Below are 21,156 nucleotides of genomic sequence, written 5' to 3'. Positions count from 1 at the left end.
CCTGGTTTAATTTGCATGACTTTTATGCGCAAGCTGATAATTGACAAATGTCATGGAATACTGTACCATCTCCTAATTATTTACTAAAAACACCAGATTAAAGGAGTGGTCCATAACACTAATTAATTTTCATCCTAAATGCTAATCTATTTAATGCCATAATATAATCTATTTTTAACATACAGTACAGACCAAAAGTTTGGACACATCTACTCATTTAAAGATTTTTCTGTATTTTTATGACTATGAAAATTGTACATTCCACTGAAGGCATCAAAACTATGAATTAACACATGTGGAATTATATACAAAAAAGTGTGAAACAACTGAAAATATGTCTTATATTCTAGGTTCTTCAGAGTATCCACCTTTTGCTTTGATGACTGCTTTGCACACTCTTGGCATTCTCTTGATGAGCTTCAAGAGGTAGTCACCGGAAATGGTCTTCCAACAATCTTGAAGGAGTTCCCAGAGATGCTTAGCACTTGTTGGCCCTTTTGCCTTCACTCTGCGGTCCAGCTCACCCCAAACCATCTCGATTGGGTTCAGGTCTGGTGACTGTGGAGGCCAGGTTATCTGGCATAGCACCCCATCTCTCCCCTTCTTGGTCAAATAGCTCTTACACAGCCTGGAGGTATGTTTGGGGTCATAGTCCTGTTGAAAAATAAATGATGGTCCAACTAAACACAAACCGGATGGAATAGCATGCCGCTGCAAAATGCTGTGGTAGCCATGCTGGTTCAGTATGCCTTCAATTTTGAATAAATCCCCAACAGTGTCACCAGCAAAGCACCCCCACACCATCACACCTCCTCCTCCATGCTTCACAGTGGGAACCAGGCATGTAGAGTCCATCCGTTCACCTTTTCTGCGTCGCACAAAGACACGGTGGTTGGAACCAAAGATCTCAAATTTGGACTCTTCAGATGAAAGCACAGATTTCCACTGGTCTATTGTCCATTCGTTGTGTTCTTTAGCCCAAACAAGTCTCTTCTGCTTGTTGCCTGTCCTTAGCAGTGGTTTCCTAGAAGCTATTTTACCATGAAGGCCTGCTGCACAAAGTCTACTCCTAACAGTTGTTGAAGAGATGTGTCTGCTGCTAGAACTCTGTGTGGCATTGACCTGGTCTCTAATCTGATCAGCTGTTAACCTGCGATTTTTGAGGCTGGTGACTCGGATAAACTTATCCTCAGAAGCAGAGGTGACTCTTGGTCTTCCTTTCCTGGGGCGGTCCTCATGTGAGCCAGTTTCTTTGTAGCGCTTGATGGTTTTTGCAACTGCACTTGGGGACACTTTCAAAGTTTTCCCAATTTTTCGCACTGACTGACCTTCATTTGTTAAAGTAATGATGGCCACTCTTTTTCTTTACTTAGCTGCTTTTTTCTTGCCATAATACAAATTCTAACAGTCTATACAGTAGGACTATCAGCTGTGTGTCCACCAGACTTCTGCACAACACAACTGATGGTCCCAACCCCATTTATAAAGCAAGAAATCCCACTTTTTAAACCTGATCAGGGCACACCTGTGAAGTGAAAACCATTTTCGGTGACTACCACTTGAAGCTCATCAAGAGAATGCGAAGAGTGTGCAAAGCAGTCATCAAAGCAAAAGGTGGCTACTTTGAAGAACCTAGAATATAAGACATATTTTCAGTTGTTTCACACTTTTTTGTTAAGTATATAATTCCACATGTGTTAATTCATGGTTAGTTTTTTTTTACTACTTCCTTTTTTGGTGACACTTAATTTGAGAATCCCAGTGCATGCTGGCATACTTAAAGAAGCGTTATCAGAGGCAGCCTCTGCTTCCTCACTGAAGCGGTGCGTCATAAGTGATGCCCGTTTCACGGGCTGGTCTAGTCCCTGCTCTACTGAGCATATGTCGGCTGTCAATTCTGATGGATGATTAGTAGATCCTTGGCACTGTGTAATATCAACAGTGTGCTCCCTCTCTGACTCTGATCAGAAGTTATGAGTCAGCAGGAGAGTGCACTGTCAGTGCGTGTTGTAAGAAGAATACCCGGAGTGTAAGAAAAGCAGAAACTAACGCTGCCCCTGTAATTGGAGGCATGGGGCATTATATGGTGGGGGGAACAAGTGACATCCAGCATGGGGCTTTATATGGGGGGGATAGGTGACATACTGCATGGGACATTATAAGGGGGGTGAAGTGACATCCTGCATGGGGCATTATATGGGAGGAGAGGTGACATCCTGCATGGGGCATTATATGGGAGGAGAGGTGACATCCTGAATGGGGCATTATAAGGGGGAGAGGTGACATCCTGCATGGGGCATTATATGGGGGGAGAGGTGACATCCTGCATAGGGCATTATATGGGGGGAGAGGTGACATCCTGAATAGGGCATTATATGGGGGGAGAGGTGATATCCTGCATGGGGCATTATATGGGGGAGAGGTGACATCCTGCATGGGGCATTACATGAGGGGAGAGGTGACATCCTGCATGGGGCATTACATGAGGGGGGAGAGGTGACATCCTACATGGGGCATTATATGGGGGGGAGAGGTGACATCCTGCATGGGGCATTATAAGGGGGGTGACATCCTGCATGGGGCATTATGTGGGGGCCAGTATTCTGTATGGAGCGTTATAAGGGTGCCAGTATCCTCTATGGAGCGTAATATGGGGGCTAGTATCCTGTATGGAGCATTGTATGGGGACCAGTATCCTGTATGGAGCGTTATATGGGGACCAGTATCCTGTATGGAGCGTAATATGGGGACCAGTATCCTGTATGGAGCATTATATGGGGACCAGTATCCTGTATGGCGCATTATATGGGGACCAGTATTCTGCATGGAGCAATATATGGGGCCCATAATACTGTATGGAGGACTATACTGTCCGGTCTGCACTGTGTGTTGAGAGAATTCGCCGGTTTCTGAGCTATTGTAGAATTTACAATAGATATTGCTCATTTAATGTAAGAAGTGAAATCTTTGGCCTTGTACTATATATATTTCTCTGCGGTATCCGTGCATCATGCATCATGGTATGTGTTAAAGGGGTACACTGAGACTCTTTCGCCCAGGGCCCACAAAAACCTGGAGCCGGCCCTGTACTGAGCATCCATCAGAATTGATAATCATGCACTGGGATTCCCAAACAAAGCTTCATCAAAAAGGCAGTGGTAAAAAAAACAATAAAGCGGTTATATGTAATGAGGGAATGGTAGGGACTTCTTAATTAAATTATATTAGAAAATAGATTAAATAGACATTTTGGAGGAAAATTAATATGTTTTTGGACCATCCCTTTAATGCTACACTGGCTTATATATTTATTTTGTGTTTTGGGACATAAGTGTATTTATTTGTATTGCAAAGTTGCACAGACAATACCACTTTTTACTGATGCCATGTAAAATATTTCCAGCTAGCGGCTTACAAAACGTTAATATAGTTATTCATAAAAAAAAATATTTTAAAAAGAGTAAAAAAACAAATCTCAAAGAATCCTGATGGATTGCACTAGTTCATAATGGTATCTGAAAGGCTTCCATTGAGTACTTGCGTCTATCACTTTCTTTGTAAGAATAGCTCTGCAAACCATGTTAATCATGCCAATAGAAGCAAAAGAAATCCAACCGTAACCAGTTGCAGTGTGAACAGAGCCTCAAATTTGTTTTGTCTAATTCATTTCTTAAAGCAGCATCAGAAATATGTGACAAAGCTGTTCAATTTGGAGATTTATCTAGTATTGAAGGCTCTTTAGAATAGTTTCTTGATGTGATTCCTTCAGATAAGGTTGACCAGTTTCTCTTGAAATTTACAATCCCAATTTGCTGTGCTTCAATCTACAGGGAAAAAGAATTGACGTGTTTTGGGATGATGTTTCAGAAATGATGAAATTACTTTGAAAGACTTTTACAACTGACAATTTTTCCTAATCATTCTAAAAATAATTATTCTTTTAATTATTATTAGTGTTGAGCCACCCCCGTAGTGTTCGAGTTCGGTTCGGTTCGTCGAACACCCGTGTGTTCGCCGAACTGTTCGTCGAACTGTTCGTCGAACACCTTCGAACACCGTTAAAACCAATGGCAGGCAAACAAAAACACATAGAAACACATAGAAAACACCTTCAAAGGTGTCCAAAAGCTGACAAACTGCTCAGAAGACACAACTAACACATGGAAAAGTGACAAGTACATATAGTCATGCGAAAAGAAAAGAGGTGGAGGAGTAAAAGGAGGGGGAGACACAGATATAGGCATGTCATGCCCTTCTAAAATCCAAAAAGTGAGAAGCCGAGACGGCCAGTCCGCTCCTGCCCGTGCCACCTCCGTGTCGCCGGGTTTGTGCCAGAGCCGCGGTGAACCCTGACGGCCAGCCCCCCTCTCCCAATACTGGTGCCTGTCCGCTGGTGGGTCGAGAGAGCCCCCCTGTGGTGGAGGCAGCTCTAAGCTTTTTAATTTAAATTGTCTCTCTAATTTGAATGAATACACTTTAAATCCATTTACAAGGATCTATTGGAGGGCAAGTCTCATGCCAGCAGCCGCGTAATTCCAGCTCCAGTAGCGTCCACTAAAGCTGCTGCAGTTAAAAAGCTTTTATAAGGATCGAGCTCGGCTGTCCACCGCAAGGCATCCTAGTGCCAGTCCCAGCCCCTATGCCTTGGGGTGCCTCCTGATGCTCTTCACTGAGTATCCCGTGGTCCCGAAGCATTTCCTTTGAAAAAATTAAGTGTCCAAACTACAGGTGGTGTAGCTTGCTTAACAGCCGGGATAATCCGCTGACTAGCAGACACTGCTACTAGGCACAAAGTATTTCCTGGGCTAGATGCAGTTAAAAATTTGTAAGTAGATACTCTCGTTGGATGCTGAGAAAGCATTCCATAGAGTCTCCTGGCACGCCATATATGATTCTCTTAAAAAGCTTGGGGTAGGGGTCTAGGGGACCCTTTTATAGCCAAAATCACGGCCCTGTATCACAATACGTCACCTAGGCTGAAGATAAATGGAACTGTAGCACCGAGGGCTCGGTTGCTACAGACGTATTGCACCTCACCCAGAGGTGTGATATCTCACTCTCAGATAAGGATGGAGTGTGGATCAGGACCCGACACCTGCATGCATTACACCACATTGCCGTGGGGCAGGGCGACCAATATGCCCCTGAGATGGGCACGACAGTCCCTGTCCCTGGCTGGAGTGGGGGGAGGGAACACTGAGGAAGGGGAACCCTGCAGTGCAGGAGCAGGGAGGAAGCAGTTCCTGGGTGCATTGAGAAGGGAGTATAAAAGGTGGGCACCATCTTAGTTCAGTGCAGAGAAGTCTGAGCAGAAGTGGCAGGGAGCAGGGGCTCTGCATGAGCTCTGCTCCGGAGGCGGGCCTAGTAACAGAGGCCCAGGCCTGCAAGAGGGAGAAGGAAGGAAGAGGAGCGGAGAAGGCTCCAGGAACGAGGAATGAAGGGATCCCAGGGGTGTGGACGGGCGAGTCGCCACCGCACGCCTGAATCCACCTGCGTGGAGGGGTCAGGCCAAAGGGGGAGACCGGTCCCCGAACTAGTGGAGGCAGGAAACGACCCTCAGCTAGAAACCGGAGGCTCTGACATTTTATGTGGCGCAGCCCCTTGCTCCACCCGCTAGGAAGGCACCACATAGGGTCAGGGAAACTGGTGCCAAGTTTACCAAGAGGAGGCCCGAGGCAGCCGGACAGAAGTGTTGGTAAGAAAGGCCAGACAAAGGACACACAAAGGGGGTCCTGTGAAGCGCTCCAAAGTTATCTGGGAGTTGTCTGAGCCCCTCACCTGGTGAGCACAGTACGACGTGGGCAGCCGTTACCTGCAGACGTGGTCTGGATAATAAGAACTGTGAGTAAAGGCCCTGAACTGCATCACTGACTCCGTGTCGTTACTGCTGCTGCCCTGCACCATCACCCCCATCCTCCGCATACACTGCCCTGAGGCTATACTCCTCCCGTGGGGAGTTATGCTACGCTCTGCTGCACCCACAACACCAGCCTTAGCGGTCTGCCCTGTAGCGGCGGTTCACTCTGACCGCAATCCACGGGTGGCGTAGTCGGACATTTAAACATCAAAACCACATAAATAGTTCCGCCACTGGTTTGACTGCCCTGAGCCACGGAACCGGATCACCGCCACGAAGACTACAACCACCAGCATCCACCAAAAAGGGTCCGGCTCCGGGTGTCCCAAGGCCCAGGGGGTGCGTCAGAACATTTTCATCACCTTTCACAATCACCAATGGGACAAGGCAGGGATGTCCTCTGTCCCCTCTCTTATACATCCTAGTGATGGAGCACCTGCTCTCATCAATTCGCCATAACCCCAATATTAGGTGGATTGAGGTGGGAGGCACCAAGTACAAGTGCTCTCTATTTGCTGATGATGTCCTAGTATATATCACTCAATCACATATATCCATCCATGCTGTTATGGCTGAAATAGATCACTTTGTTACATGGTAAAATTTTAAAATCAATGCAGCGAAGTCTGAGGCCCTCGATGTCTCCCTCCCTAAATCCATATAGGATTCCATCCAGTCCAACTTTCCCTTTGCCTGGCCCTCACAGGGTATCAAATACTTAGGAATTCCTATTCATAGAGACCTCTCCCATCTATGTTATCTTAATTTTGGGCCCTTTATTGAACAATTCCATACAGACCACGGTTGGCAAGTTAGAACTGTAAGATTCACTACGTGAACCACTCGTGTTTTGTGGAAAAGCACATGTACACCGCGTTCCAAATTATTATGCAAAAAGTGTTTAGGAGTGATAAGGGAAGAATTTGTTTGTTTGTCAGTTAAACTCATTGATGGTGATGTGTGTCACGGCTCTTTATATCACTGTAAGCAATTGCAGACACCTGTGCTAATTAGTTTGGCAGGTGTGTCCAATGAAAGGCAAGACTACTTAAGAAGGCTCTCTCACATTATTAAGCAGCCTACATTTTCTGCCAAAATGGGAAAGAAAAAGTATGTGTCGGCTGCTGAGAAGCAACAAATTGTGGAGTGTTTAGGTCAAGGCATGACTACAATCAACATTGTGCGATGATCAGGATGAAGTGTCTTGGCAATCAAGAAGTATGTAGCTGATTCACAGTACACACGTGTGCGTGCTGATAAGGGCAAATTGAGGACTCTTTCCTACAGGCAATTACGTCAGGTTGAAAGAGCAGCGGCAAAAAAGCCTTGTCATAGCAGCAGACAAGTTTTTGAAGCTGCTTGTGCCTCCAACGTCCCCCGAACAACAAGATTCAGGGTCCTTCAGAGGTTTGCAGCTGTGCATACGCCATCCTGTCGACCTCCTCTATCCACTTCACACAAGCAGAAACGGCTCCAGTGGGCCAAACATTACATGAAGACTGATTTCAAAACTGTTTTGTTCACGGATGAGTGCCGTGCAGCGCTCGATGGTCCAGATGAATGGAGTGGAGGATGGCTGGTTGATGGACACCCCACGCAAACACGGCTACAGCGCCAACAAGGAAGAGGTGGAGTAATGTTTTGGGCTGGAATCATGGGGAGAGAGATTATCGGCCCCTTTAGGATCCCTGAAGGCGCTAAAGATGAACTCCATAATGTATGTGGATTTTCTCAAACAGCACTTCCTGCCATGGTTCAAGAAGAAGAACCGTGTATTTCACAGCAAGATCATTTTTCTGCATGATAATGCACCATCTCATGCTGCACATAAAACATCTGCATCTCTGGCTGATATGGGCATAAAAGGGGACAAACTTATGGTGTGACCCCCATGCTCCCCTGACCTCTACCCCATTCAGAACCTTTGGAGCATCATTAAAAGGAGTGTCTATGATGGCGGGAGGCAGTTCACATCTAAGCAACAGCTCTGGGATGGTATTCTGTCCTCATGCAAAACAATTGAAGCAGAAACCATCCAAAACCTGACAAATTCAATGGACGAGAGAGTTCAGAAGCTCCTTTCGAACAAGGGGTCCTATGTGAAAATGTAACATCACCTAGAATAAAGTTTTGAGTTGAAAACTGTTTGATTTCAGTTTCTAACAACCTGCTAATGCTTATAATTTCAAAAATGACCATTTTTTTGGTCTTTATTAAAATGAAAAGGTTGATCGAAAAGTTTGGGGGATCTAAGAGTGTGGCAACCCAGTAGTCATGATTACTTCGAATTCTGACAATATGAGGGTCATGCTGCAGGTAGTGCAGCAAGAAGGCACTTATGTGTCTTGCGCATCTCAGAGCCCCAAAATTATTTTCCGGGCTAGATGCAGCTAAAAATTATTTTTCATTTTAAATCTGGTGAAGCTTATTATAGATGGCCTAATAGGATCAGTGCTGCACACTGCTACAAAGCCCAAATTATTTTCCAGTCAAGATACAGATAAACATGATTAGTAATTTGAAAGCTTAAAACGGTTGGTAGGGTGATTTTAACCAATCATCAAGCTTTTACTCTCCCCAGGATGACACAGGGGTAGAAAAGTCGTTTCGGATCCATGATTTGTTCATCTTTATGAACGTGAGTCTGTCTACATTATCAGTGGAGAGCCGCGTGCGCTTATCTGTCAGCACACCACCAGCAGCGCTGAACACACGTTCAGACAGAACGCTGGCTGCGGGGCATGACAAGATCTCCAAGGCGTAAGTGGCTAGCTCCGGCCATTTATCCAGATTCGAAGCCCAAAAAGAGCAAGGGTCCAGTGACACAGTCGTGGCTTCAATGTTTACTTGGAGATACTCCTGTACCATCGTCTCTAGGCGTTGACTATGTGTCAGACTTCTTGTCTCCTGTGGCCTTGCAAAGGATGGGCTAAAAAAGTGGTGAAATGATTCCGCAAAATTAATGTTACCAGCAGATACTGTGGTTCTGTTACGGTTTGAGTGCTGAACACTTGACGGTCCCACGGTTGGCAAGTTGGAACTGTGAGATTCACTACGTGCACCACTGGTATTTTGTGGAAAAGCACATGTAAGATTTTGCAACAGTCTCTGCTGATACTCCTGCATGCGTGCATCCCTTTCTATGGCAGGAATAATTTCTGCAAATTTACTTTTGTACCGGGGATCTAACAGTGTGACAACCCAGTAGTCAGGATTATTTCTAATTCTCACAATTCGAGGGTCATGTTGCAGGTAGTGCAGCAAGAAGGCACTCATGTGTGTTGCGCATCCAGGAGCACCAAGTCCCTGTTGTGTTGGTGGCGAGGTAACAATCATGTTTCCTTCCTCTGTCCTCTCCCCCCAACCTCGCACAACAGAAATGTGATCAAGGTCTCCCTCATCTGATGAGTCTTCCATCAGTTCGTCCTCCACTTCTTCCTGGGCTCCTGCACCTTCCTCACTAGTTTGGCTGCTACCATGCGCCCTGGTAAAATCATCTCCCCCACCCTCACATGCCTGCCGCCTTGGTGCTGCCGACCGTCTGGACCTTGCAGATGTTAGCCCTTCCGCATACAACTCCTCCTCCTCTACTTCCTCCACCTCCTCTTGTGCCACCACCTGACTCCGAATTCTGTTTAACATGTGCTCCAGCATGTAAATCACCGGAATAGTCATGCTGATAATGGCATCGTCAGCACTAAACATCTTCGTCGCCATTTCAAAACTGTGCAGAAGGGTGCATAGGTCCCTGATCTGAGACCACTCCTCCAGCGTGATTTGCCCCACCTCTGAATCTCGTTGGCCCAGGCTATACGTCAGAACGTATTACACCAGGGCTTGTCGGTGCTGCCACAGTCGCTGCAACATGTGCAGAGTTGAATTCCACCGGGTAGGCACATCGCATTTTAGCCGGTGAAGTGGCAGGCCCAACGACTTCTGTAGAAATGTAAGTCGCTGAGCTGCGGGATGCGAACGGCGGAAGTGAGCACACAGCGACCGTGCCCTCTGCAGAAGGCCATCTAGTCTGGGATAGTGGGCTAAAAATTGCTGGACAACCAGGTTCAACACGTGAGCCATACAAGGCACGTGTGTGACATTGCCCCGGCGAAGGGCCGCACCCAGGTTTGCAGCATTGTCGCACACGGCCTTCCCTGGTTTCAGGTCCAGTGGAGACAACCATTCATGAAATTGGTTCTCCAGAGCTGACCACAACTCCTCAGCTGTGTGACTCACATTTCCCAGACATTTCAATGTAAAAACCGCCTGATGACGTTGAGCCCTACTGCCAGCATAGTAAGGAGGTGTGCAGGATCCCTTCTGCGCAGTTAGAAAGCTTGTGGCATGACCAGACAGGCTTTGGGTGCAGGTGGAAGACCGAGAGGAGGTTGAGGAGGCAGAAGCAGTGGAGGAACTTTGACATAAAGAGGATTGACGCACAACTCGTGGGGATGGCAAGACTTGGACAGCAGCCCCTTGTCCTGCTGTCACCATAGTTACCCAGTGCCCAGTCAGCGACATGTAACGCCCCTGTCCATGCCTACTCGTCCAAGTGTCTGTGGTGAAATGCACCCTGTCACACACAGAGTTTCTCAAAGAAGCGGTGATGTTGTGTGCGACATGCTGGTGGAGCGCAGGCACACCTTTCTTTGAGAAGTAGTGCCGACTGGGCATCTGGTACTGGGGCACTGCGACGGACATAAGGTCTCGAAAATCCTCTGTGTCCACCAGGCGGAAAGGCAGCATTTCTGTAGCCAAGAGCTTGCAGATGGTGAAATTCAACCTCTTAGCTTTCTCATGGCTAGGAGGAAATGGTCTTTTACTTGTCCACATCTGAGGGACCGAGGGCTGGCTATTGTGCTTAGACGGGATTGATAAGGGTGTCCCCGGCAAACTGCCGGTCTGTGAGGAAGATGCAGGCGGACATGTTAGGTTGCCTTGATCCAAAGGTGGTGCTATCGATGTCGGACAGCGCTCAAGACCAGCTGGTGTTACCACCTCCAAAGAAAATGATGACCTGACAATCACGCTGGCTGTTGCGGGTAAAGAGGTGGCAGGTCTGCGCCCCAAAACAGGTGTGACTGCTGTCCCCCCAGTCACAGAGGATGAAGAGGCCGCGGATGCACAAGATATGGCAGACGGTGGTTGGCCCGGCCGGCTAGGCCGCATTGTAGCACACTGAGCTTCCCACTGCAACTTATGCTTCATGTCCATGTGCCGGTTCATGCATGAAGTACTCAAACTATGTATTTTTTGGCCTCTACTTAGCTTTTGCTGACAAATGTTACAGATAACACGAGTTGGGTCATCTTTATCGATCTGAAAAAATGCCCAGGCTATGCAAGGCTTAGCACCCATGCGACCTGAAGAGCCACCACGACTTGTGGTGAGAGGCAGAGTTGTGTTTGAGGATGCAGTTGTTGACGTGCTTCCAGTACTACGTCTCTGTCCAGGAAGGCGCAACCTGACCTCGTCGTCACTAGCATCTTCCTCCACCTCCTCTGCTGACCTCATCTCTTGGCTGACTGTGGGTTGACAGTAAGTGGGATCTCCGACCTCATCATCATCACCCTGTGCGTTATCACACCCGTCGTCCTCAGAGCCAACCTGTTCCTGCCCTGACAAAAAACTAAAGTTGTCGCTCCAATCAGGTATTTGAGTCTTATCATCGTCTTCCTCATTGTCTCCACCAACAGGAGTTACAGTTTGGGAATGAGGGTCTACATTATGGTCAGAACCTTCTGCGTCTGGTCCTGGATCCGACTCATAAAGATTCTGGGCATCAGTGCAGATCATTTCCTCGTCTGGATTCACAGAAGCGCTGGAGTCGACCTCTGATTCCCAGGCTATAGTATGAGTAAACAGTTCTGCAGACTCAACCATCTGTTCTACCTCATACTCAGACGGGCAGCTGGAGATTTGGGAGCTGTGAGGAAGCAAGTGCGATTTGGGTGACACCTTTGAGGACTGGAGTATTTGTGATGTTGAAGTTGATGTGGAGGAGAGCCCACTTAAAGGAGCACTTGATATCCGTTGAAGCACCTGCTGTTTTTGTGCCTCATCTGGAATTTGTAGCGATTGGCGTGGCCATAAGAAAGGGATCTTATCACATTGTCCGCTAAAAGAAGTAGACATTTTAGTTTGGCTGGAAGATGGTCTTTCTTCTGCACCTACCCCACGGACACAACCTTTTTTCCCCTTCCCAACACGCCTATTCCCCTTTCCACCAGCAGCAGGCCTTTTTCCACTCATTTTGGTGGTTAACTAATTCACAACTCTGGAGTTGTTTGCACAAAAATCAATGGATGGTAACCGAGCAGAGCTGAGTGGCCAAACTGTGGTATTAGGCCAAAACTATTGGCTGGGTTAGATGCAGAAAAAAATTATTTTTAATTTGCAACCTGATGGAGGTCAGTATAGATGGACTAATAGACCAAGTCCCACACACTGCTAGAAGCCCAAATATTTTTTCAGAGCTAGATGCAGAAAAAAAATATTTTTAATTTGCAACCTGATGGAGGTCAGTATAGATGGACTAATAGACCAAGTCCCACACACCGCTAGAAGCCCAAATATTTTTTCAGAGCTAGATGCAGAAAAAAATTATATTCATTTTGCAACCTGCTGGAGGTCAGTATAGAAGGACTAATAGAACAAGTCCCACACACTGCTAGAAGCCCAAATATTTTTTCAGAGCTAAATGAAGAAAAAAATTATTTTTAATTTGCAACCTGATGGAGGTCAGTATAGATGGACTAATAGACCAAGTCCCACACACTGCTAGAAGCCCAAATATTTTTTCAGAGCTAGATGCAGAAAAAAATTATTTTTAATTTGCAACCTGATGGAGGTCAGTATAGATGGACTAATAGACCAAGTCCCACACACCGCTAGAAGCCCAAATATTTTTTCAGAGCTAGATGCAGAAAATTTTTTTATTCAATTTGCAACCTGATGGAGGTCAGTATAGATGGACTAATAGACCAAGTCCCACACACTGCTAGAAGCCCAAATATTTTTTCAGAGCTAGATGCAGAAAAAAATTATTTTTAATTTGCAACCTGATGGAGGTCAGTATAGATGGACTAATAGACCAAGTCCCACACACTGCTAGAAGCCCAAATATTTTTTCAGAGCTAGATGCAGAAAAAAATTATTTTTAATTTGCAACCTGATGGAGGTCAGTATAGATGGACTAATAGAACAAGTCCCACACGCTGCTAGAAGCCCAAATATTTTTTCAGAGATAAATGAAGAAAAAAATTATTTTTAATTTGCAACCTGATGGAGGTCAGTATAGATGGACTAATAGACCAAGTCCCACACACTGCTAGAAGCCCAAATATTTTTTCAGAGCTAGATGCAGAAAAAAATTATTTTTAATTTGCAACCTGATGGAGGTCAGTATAGATGGACTAATAGAATGATGCTATGCCCAAAAGATTTTACTTCACTAGGTGCAGTAAAAAAATTGGTATTCTATACACAGGTGATATATCTTGCAACACAGATAGGCTACTCCACTGACTAACACACTCTGCAATAGGCCAAAAAGGATTAGCTTTGCTAGATTCAGCCAAATGCTGTGAAAAAAACTTGCACAGCACTGGCACAGACCTGCCTGGCAAAAACTGATAGGAACTGATGTAACCTAGTCCTGAAAAGGACTCCAATTACAATTAGTCTTTACTCCCACAATCTATCTATTTAAGAGCACAGACCTGCTTGATAAAAGTCGTAGGAAATGCTGTAACCTAGTCCTTAAAAGGACTGCAATCACAACTATTCCCTACTCCCAAGCTATCTGTATATTTGTGCGAAAATTGGCTTGAAATTAACAAGGTATAGCGCACACAGCAACAGCGGTGCTGTCTAACACGCAGCTGCAGCAGTGAGAAAATGGTGGCGACGGGGAAAATGGCTTGGTCTTATAGGGCAAGGACATGTGACATTCACTGCCAATCACACATGCCCTTGCTTGTGTGAAAAAAAGCACTTCGCTCCGTGTGTGCGCTGCTGATAGGCTGACAGATTGCACCTCCCCACTGCAAATGCGGGAAAGAGAAAAAAAAATGGAGATCTTCATTGTTCCTGCAGAGATCCATCCCCTGCCCCTCCCCCCGCCCCGCTGTACACTCAAACTGCGTATTAACATTAATTTTCATCATTACTGAGAAAAAATCCAGTTATGATTTTGGTGCACGAACAGTTATCGAACATAACCTCGAACAGCCGAATTTTTCTCAAATTGTTCGTGTTCGCCGACCGGCTCGAACACCGCCCAAAACAGCTCGAATTTGAGATTGGCGAACAGTTCGAGTAGAACAACGCTCATCTCTAATTATTATCCCAAGAAATAAACTATTTATCTATAGTAAACAAGTCTAAAAAATGCCATATGATAAAAAAAAAGCATAATGCACTTTATGTTCTTCATACACATTGAAACATAATGTTTAAACTGCTGTAAAGAAAAATAAATAAAGCAACATGCTCTACAAGTTGACTGGGGCATGTCTGTTGTTTACACGCTGGGAATATACTGCTTCATTTCTTTAATACACAGTATCATTCTGCTGTTCCAATATACCATTCATTTAAGGCTCTGTTCACATTTACATTGGAGGCTTACAAATTCCAGTATTCATTTTCCAGAAAAAAAAATACAGCATGAGTGACAGATGTGAACAATTATGTATTTTAAAAATGGTATTGTTAGGCGTCGGGCTATTGCTGGATTTGAAATGGGTCCAGAACCTTCTGGGGTCCAGCTGGGGCTGATGCTGCTCAGCATCGTCATCAGTCCCAACGCCTAGCTGGTCCACAAGATGTACAGGTTGTCTCTTGGGTATTTGTGCCTAGCAATGTTAAGCATAGGTTGCGGAGTGAGACAGGGCTGTTGGAGCCTAAGTCCAGGATTCTCGGTACTGAGCATGCCCGTGACATGGAGGACCGTGATTGGTGGTTCGGGAGTCAGCTGTTCCGGTGACCTGGCACCGCCTGATTGGTCACGGGTGACGCAACCAATAGTGCGAAGGTGGGCAGGGCTAAGTCTTTAAATGACCCACCCACAAACATGGCGGCAACCCGAGCAGCCTCCAGACATCTTATCCATGGTTATCGCCTGTCAGCCATGTGGAGTAGTACCCTTCAGTCCAGTATCACGCTGGCTGGAGGCACGTGTATCCGTTGGCGTAGTCACACACGCATCCTAGCGCCGCCAGTGTAGTCCCTGTGCTGTAACAGGACTACAGATAGTTTTTTACCGCATATCTCTCGTGTTGCTAACGGAGATAGTGCGAATTCCTATACCCATTCCAGTGTGCTGTAACACGGAGGGGATTGATATTCTGTTAGTTTTTTCCTTCACACCCAGAAGGTGTTCGGCTGCAGTCCATCAGGCTGCATTGCGGACCCCGGGTTCGGTTGCGTTCCATTATATTTAAAGTAGTCTGCAACCGTTCCCTTAACAGTATCAGAGTGCCAGGGTCTTGCCGAACATGGCCGACAACCAGCAACTGCTGCACTATATACAGCGACTTGAGGCCAGACTTAAGTCTCTGCAACAAGCTGTCCCGGTCGCTGATATCACTGCAGTAGCTCCCCAGGCGGCTTCTCTAGCAGCCAATATTATTAACTCGGCTGCAGTGAATACTGCAACCACTGCAAGTGCCCCATTACCCAATTTTGCTCTCCCGGAAAAATTTTCTGGGGACAGTGAATTCTACAGGGGTTTTATTAATTTATGCTCCATTCACTTGGAGATGATGGAGGCACGGTTCCCCTCCGAAAGAGCCAAAGTGGGTTATGTCATCTCATTACTCTCCCACAGGGCTCTGGAGTGGGCTACTCCTCTATGGGAGCGGAATGATCCGGTTGTAGCAAATGCGGGTCTTTTCCTTAAGACCCTAAAAAGTATATTCCTAGGTCCTCAGGTCATGCATGATACGACTCTTAAGCTTCTTGCGTTGATCCAGGGTTCGGCCACCACCAGCCACTATGCCATCCTGTTTAGAACCCTAGCGGCTGAACTGGATTGGTCTGAACGGTCGCTTATCCCGGTGTTCTGGAAGGGTCTGGCTGGGCATATTAAAAATGCTCTATCTACCAGAGAGATTCCAACCTCTCTGGAGGAGTTAATATCTCTCGCTAACCGAATAGATTTGCGTCATGCAGAACACAAGTTAGAGCTGGAGTTCGCCAGACCTCAGTATCGGTTGGCACCATCCTTCTCTAGCCCCATTTCCAAACCCGAGACTCCCGAACCGGAGCCTGAGGCTATGGATATATCCTGAACAGAGTCTAGCTCTTCTCGTTCCCGACCTGCACATCTCTTGGAGTTCCCCGTTAATAAGGGTTCCAAGCAGTCGGGTAAACGAGTGTCTAACCACCGTTGGAGGAGGTGTGTTAGATTCTGGGGCTTCTTCCTCCAAATTATTGTATAAGGTGACATTGTCCTTCAGAGCAACCGCGGTTACTGCCAAGGTGTGGGTGGATTCTGGCGCCGATGGCAATTTTTTGTCATCTACGTTTGCCCAGAGGCATGCCATCCCTATAGAGTTACTGCCAAGACAAATGAACATTAGGGTAGTCAACGGTTCACTCCTGGACACGTAAATCACCCACCAGTCGATTCCCCTCACCATGTCATTTCCTCATGGTCACCGGGAGGTTATATCCTTTCTTATAATTCCCGGTTGATTAGATGAGTTGTTATTGGGTCTTCCATGGTTACGTTGTCACACTCCACACATTGACTGGAATACAGGGAGAATTTCTTCCTGGAGTGAGAATTGTGTGTCTCAGTGTATGGTTACAGTCACCCGGAGGGTAGTCTCTGACCCTTCTACCGATGTGACTCCTGGCACAGATCTTCTGTCTGTCCCCGAGACCCAGGTCTTTTCAGATTATGTCAAAAAGAACCAGGTTCCTTCAGGGAGGACGTTTGTTCCCCCTAATCTATAAAATGAGGTGCTCTCCTGGGTAGAGATGAGCGTTGTTCTACTCGAACTGTTCGCCAATCTCAAATTCGAACTGTTTTGGGCGGTGTTCGAGCCGTTCGGCGAACACGAACGATTTGAGAAAAATTCGGCTGTTCGAGGTTATGTTCGATAACTGTTCGTGCACCAAAATCATAACTGGATTTTTCTCAGTAATGATGAAAATTAATGTTAATACGCAGTTTGAGTGTACAGCGGGGTGGGGGGAGGGGCAGGGGATGGATCTCTGCAGGAATAATGAAGATCTCCATTTTTTTTTCTCTTTCCCGCATTTACAGTGGGGAGGTGCAATCTGTCAGCCTATCAGCAGCGCACACACGGAGCGAAGTGCTTTTTTCACACAAGCAAGGGCATGTGTCATTGGCAGTGTATGTCACATGTCCTTGCCCTATAAGACCAAGCCATTTTCCCCGTTGCCACCATTTTCTCACTGCTGCAGCTGCGTGTTAGACGGCACCGCTGTTGCTGTGTGCGCTATACCTTGTTAATTTCAAGCCAATTTTCGCACAAATCTACAGATAGCTTGGGAGTAGGGAATAGTTGTGATTGCAGTCCTTTTAAGGACTAGGTTACAGCATTTCCTATGACTTTTATCAGGCAGGTCTGTGCTCTTAAATAGATAGATTGTGGGAGTAAAGACTAATTGTAATTGCAGTCCTTTTCAGGACTAGGTTACATCAGTTCCTATCAGTTTTTGCCAGGCAGGTCTGTGCCAGTGCTGTGCAAGTTTTTTTCATAGCATTTGGCTGAATCTAGCAAAGCTAATCCTTTTTGGCCTATTGCAGAGTGTGTTAGTCAGTGGAGTAGCCTATCTGTGTTGCAAGATATACCACCTGTGTATAGAATACCAATTTTTTTACTGCACCTAGTGAAGTAAAATCTTTTGGGCATAGCATCATTCTATTAGTCCATCTATACTGACCTCCATCAGGTTGCAAATTGAATATAATTTTTTTCTGCATCTAGCTCTGAAAAAATATTTGGGCTTCTAGCAGTGTGTGGGACTTGTTCTATTAGTCCATCTATACTGACCTCCATCAGGTTGCAAACTGAATATAATTTTTTTCTGCATCTAACTCTGAAAAAATATTTGGCCTTCTAGCAGTGTGTGGGACTTTCTCTATTAGTCCATCTATACTGACCTCCATCAGGTTGCAAACTGAATATATATTTTTTCTGCATCTACCTCTGAAAAAATATTGGGCTTCTAGCTGTGTGTGGGACTTGTTCTATTAATCCATCTATACAGACCTCCATCAGGTTGCAAACTGAACATAATTTTTTTCTGCATCTACCTCTGAAAAAATATTTGGGCTTCTAGCAGTGTGTGGGACTTGTTCTATTAGTCCATCTATACTGACCTCCATCAGGTTGCAAACTGAATATAATTTTTTTCTGCATCTACCTCTGAAAAAAATATTGGGCTTCTAGCTGTGTGTGGGACTTGTTCTATTAATCCATCTATACAGACCTCCATCAGGTTGCAAACTGAATATAATTTTTTTCTGCATCTACCTCTGAAAAAATATTTGGGCTTCTAGCTGTGTGTGGGACTTGTTCTATTAGTCCATCTATACTGACCTCCATCAGGTTGCAAACTGAAAATAATTTTTTGTCTGCATCTAGCTCTGAAAAAATATTTGGCCTTCTAGCAGTGTGTGGGACTTTCTCTATTAGTCCATCTATACTGACCTCCATCAGGTTGCAAATTAAAAATAATTTTTATCTGCATCTACCTCTGAAAAAATATTTGGGCTTCTAGCTGTGTGTGGGACTTGTTCTATTAGTCCATCTATACTGACCTCCATCAGGTTGCAAACTGAATATAATTTTTTTCTGCATCTAGCTCTGAAAAAATATTTGGCCTTCTAGCAGTGTGTGGGACTTTCTCTATTAGTCCATCTATACTGACCTCCATCAGGTTGCAAATTAAAAATAATTTTTATCTGCATCAAAGCTCTGAAAAAATATTTGGCCTTCTAGCAGTGTGTGGGACTTTCTCTATTAGTATATCTATACTGACCTCCATCAGGTTGCAAATTAAAAATAATTTTTATCTGCATCCAGCTCTGAAAATATATTTGGCCTTCTAGCAGTGTGTGGGACTTTCTCTATTAGTCCATCTATACTGACCTCCATCAGGTTGCAAATTAAAAATAATTTTTTGTCTGCATCTAGCTCTGAAAAAATATTTGGCCTTCTAGCAGTGTGTGGGACTTTCTCTATTAGTCCATCTATACTGACCTCCATCAGGTTGCAAACTGAATATATTATTTTTATGCATCTACCTCTGAAAAAATATTGGGCTTCTAGCTGTGTGTGGGACTTGTTCTATTAATCCATCTATACAGACCTCCATCAGGTTGCAAACTGAATATAATTGTTTTCTGCATCTACCTCTGAAAAAATATTTGGGCTCCTAGCTGTGTGTGGGACTTGTTCTATTAGTCCATCTATACTGACCTCCATCAGGTTGCAAACTGAAAATAATTTTTATCTGCATCTACCTCTGAAAAAATATTTGGGCTTCTAGCTGTGTGTGGGACTTGTTCTATTAGTCCATCTATACTGACCTCCATCAGGTTGCAAACTGAATATAATTTTTTTCTGCATCTAGCTCTGAAAAATATTTGGCCTTCTAGCAGTGTGTGGGACTTTCTCTATTAGTCCATCTATACTGACCTCCATCAGGTTGCAAATTAAAAATAATTTTTATCTGCATCTACCTCTGAAAAAATATTTGGGCTTCTAGCTGTGTGGTGGACTTGTTCTATTAGTCCATCTATACTGACCTCCATCAGGTTGCAAACTGAATATAATTTTTTTCTGCATCTAGCTCTGAAAAAATATTTGGCCTTCTAGCAGTGTGTGGGACTTTCTCTATTAGTCCATCTATACTGACCTCCATCAGGTTGCAAATTAAAAATAATTTTTATCTGCATCCAGCTCTGAAAAAATATTTGGCCTTCTAGCAGTGTGTGGGACTTTCTCTATTAGTCCATCTATACTGACCTCCATCAGGTTGCAAATTAAAAATAATTTTTTGTCTGCATCTAGCTCTGAAAAAATATTTGGCCTTCTAGCAGTGTGTGGGACTTTCTCTATTAGTCCATCTATACTGACCTCCATCAGGTTGCAAACTGAATATATTTTTTTCTGCATCTATCTCTGAAAAAATATTTGGGCTTCTAGCTGTGTGTGGGACTTTCTCTATTAGTCCATCTATACTGACCTCCATCAGGTTGCAAATTGAATATAATTTTTTTCTGCATCTAACCCAGCCAATAGTTTTGGCCTAATACCACAGTTTGGCCACTCAGCTCTGCTTGGTTCCCATCCATTGTTTTTTTGTGGAAACAACTCCAGAGTTGTGAATTAGTTAACCACCAAAATGAGTGGAAAAAGGCCTGCTGCTGGTGGAAAGGGGAATAGGCATGTTGGGAAGGGGAAAAAAGGTTGTGCCCGTGGGGTAGGTGTTAAAGCAACAGTAACATCTGCAGAAGAAAGACCATCTTCCAGCCAAACTAAAATGTCTACTTCTTTTAGCGGACAATGTGATAAGATCCCTTTCTTACGGCCACGCCAATCGCTACAAATTCCAGATGAGACACAAAAACAGCAGGTGCTTCAACGGATATCAAGTGCTCCTTTAAGTGGGCTCTCCTCTACATCAACTTCAACATCACAAATACTCCAGTCCTCAAAGGTGTCACCCCAATCGCACTTGCTTCCTCACAGCTCCCAAATCTCCAGCTGCCCGTCTGAGTATGAGGTAGAACAGATGGTTGCGTCTGCAGAGCTGTTTACTCATACTATAGCCTGGGAATCAGAGGTCAACTCCAGCGCTTCTGTGAATCTAGACGAGGAAATGATCTGTACTGATGCCCAGAATCTTTATGAATCGGATCCAGGACCAGACGCAGAAGGTTCTGACCATAATGTAGACCCTCATACCCAAAGTGTAACTCCTGTTGGTGGAGACAATGAGGAAGACGATGATGAGACTCAAATACCTGATTGGAGCGACAACTTTAGTTTTTTGTCAGGGCAGGAACAGGTTGGCTCTGAGGACGACGGGTGTGATAACGCACAGGGTGATGATGATGAGGTTGGAGATCCCACTTACTGTCAACCCACAGTCAGCCAAGAGATGAGGTCAGCAGAGGAGGTGGAGGAAGATGCTAGTGACGACGAGGTCAGGTTGCGCCTTCCTGGACAGAGACGTAGTACTGGAAGCACGTCAACAACTGCATCCTCAAACACAACTCTGCCTCTCACCACAAGTCATGGTGGCTCTTCAGG

The 21,156-nt window shown here is 45.1% G+C and overlaps 2 protein-coding genes across 3 annotated transcripts in view; one reads left to right on the top strand and one right to left on the bottom strand.

The window, feature by feature from the left end:
• The window catches only part of CDH18 (cadherin 18), a 1,254,587-nt gene that overhangs the window by 1,003,383 nt on the left and 230,048 nt on the right, over positions 1–21,156 (top strand). The window lies entirely within an intron of this gene.
• Positions 1–21,156, bottom strand: part of LOC141264120 (uncharacterized) — a 42,341-nt gene that overhangs the window by 7,903 nt on the left and 13,282 nt on the right. The window lies entirely within an intron of this gene.

Source organism: Phyllobates terribilis, unplaced genomic scaffold (genome assembly GCF_046119375.1).
Source record: "Phyllobates terribilis strain yellow unplaced genomic scaffold, ASM4611937v1 Scaffold_4__5_contigs__length_816908805, whole genome shotgun sequence".
Taxonomy (NCBI): Eukaryota; Metazoa; Chordata; class Amphibia; order Anura; family Dendrobatidae; genus Phyllobates; species Phyllobates terribilis.
This window is presented reverse-complemented; position numbering and strand designations above follow the sequence as displayed.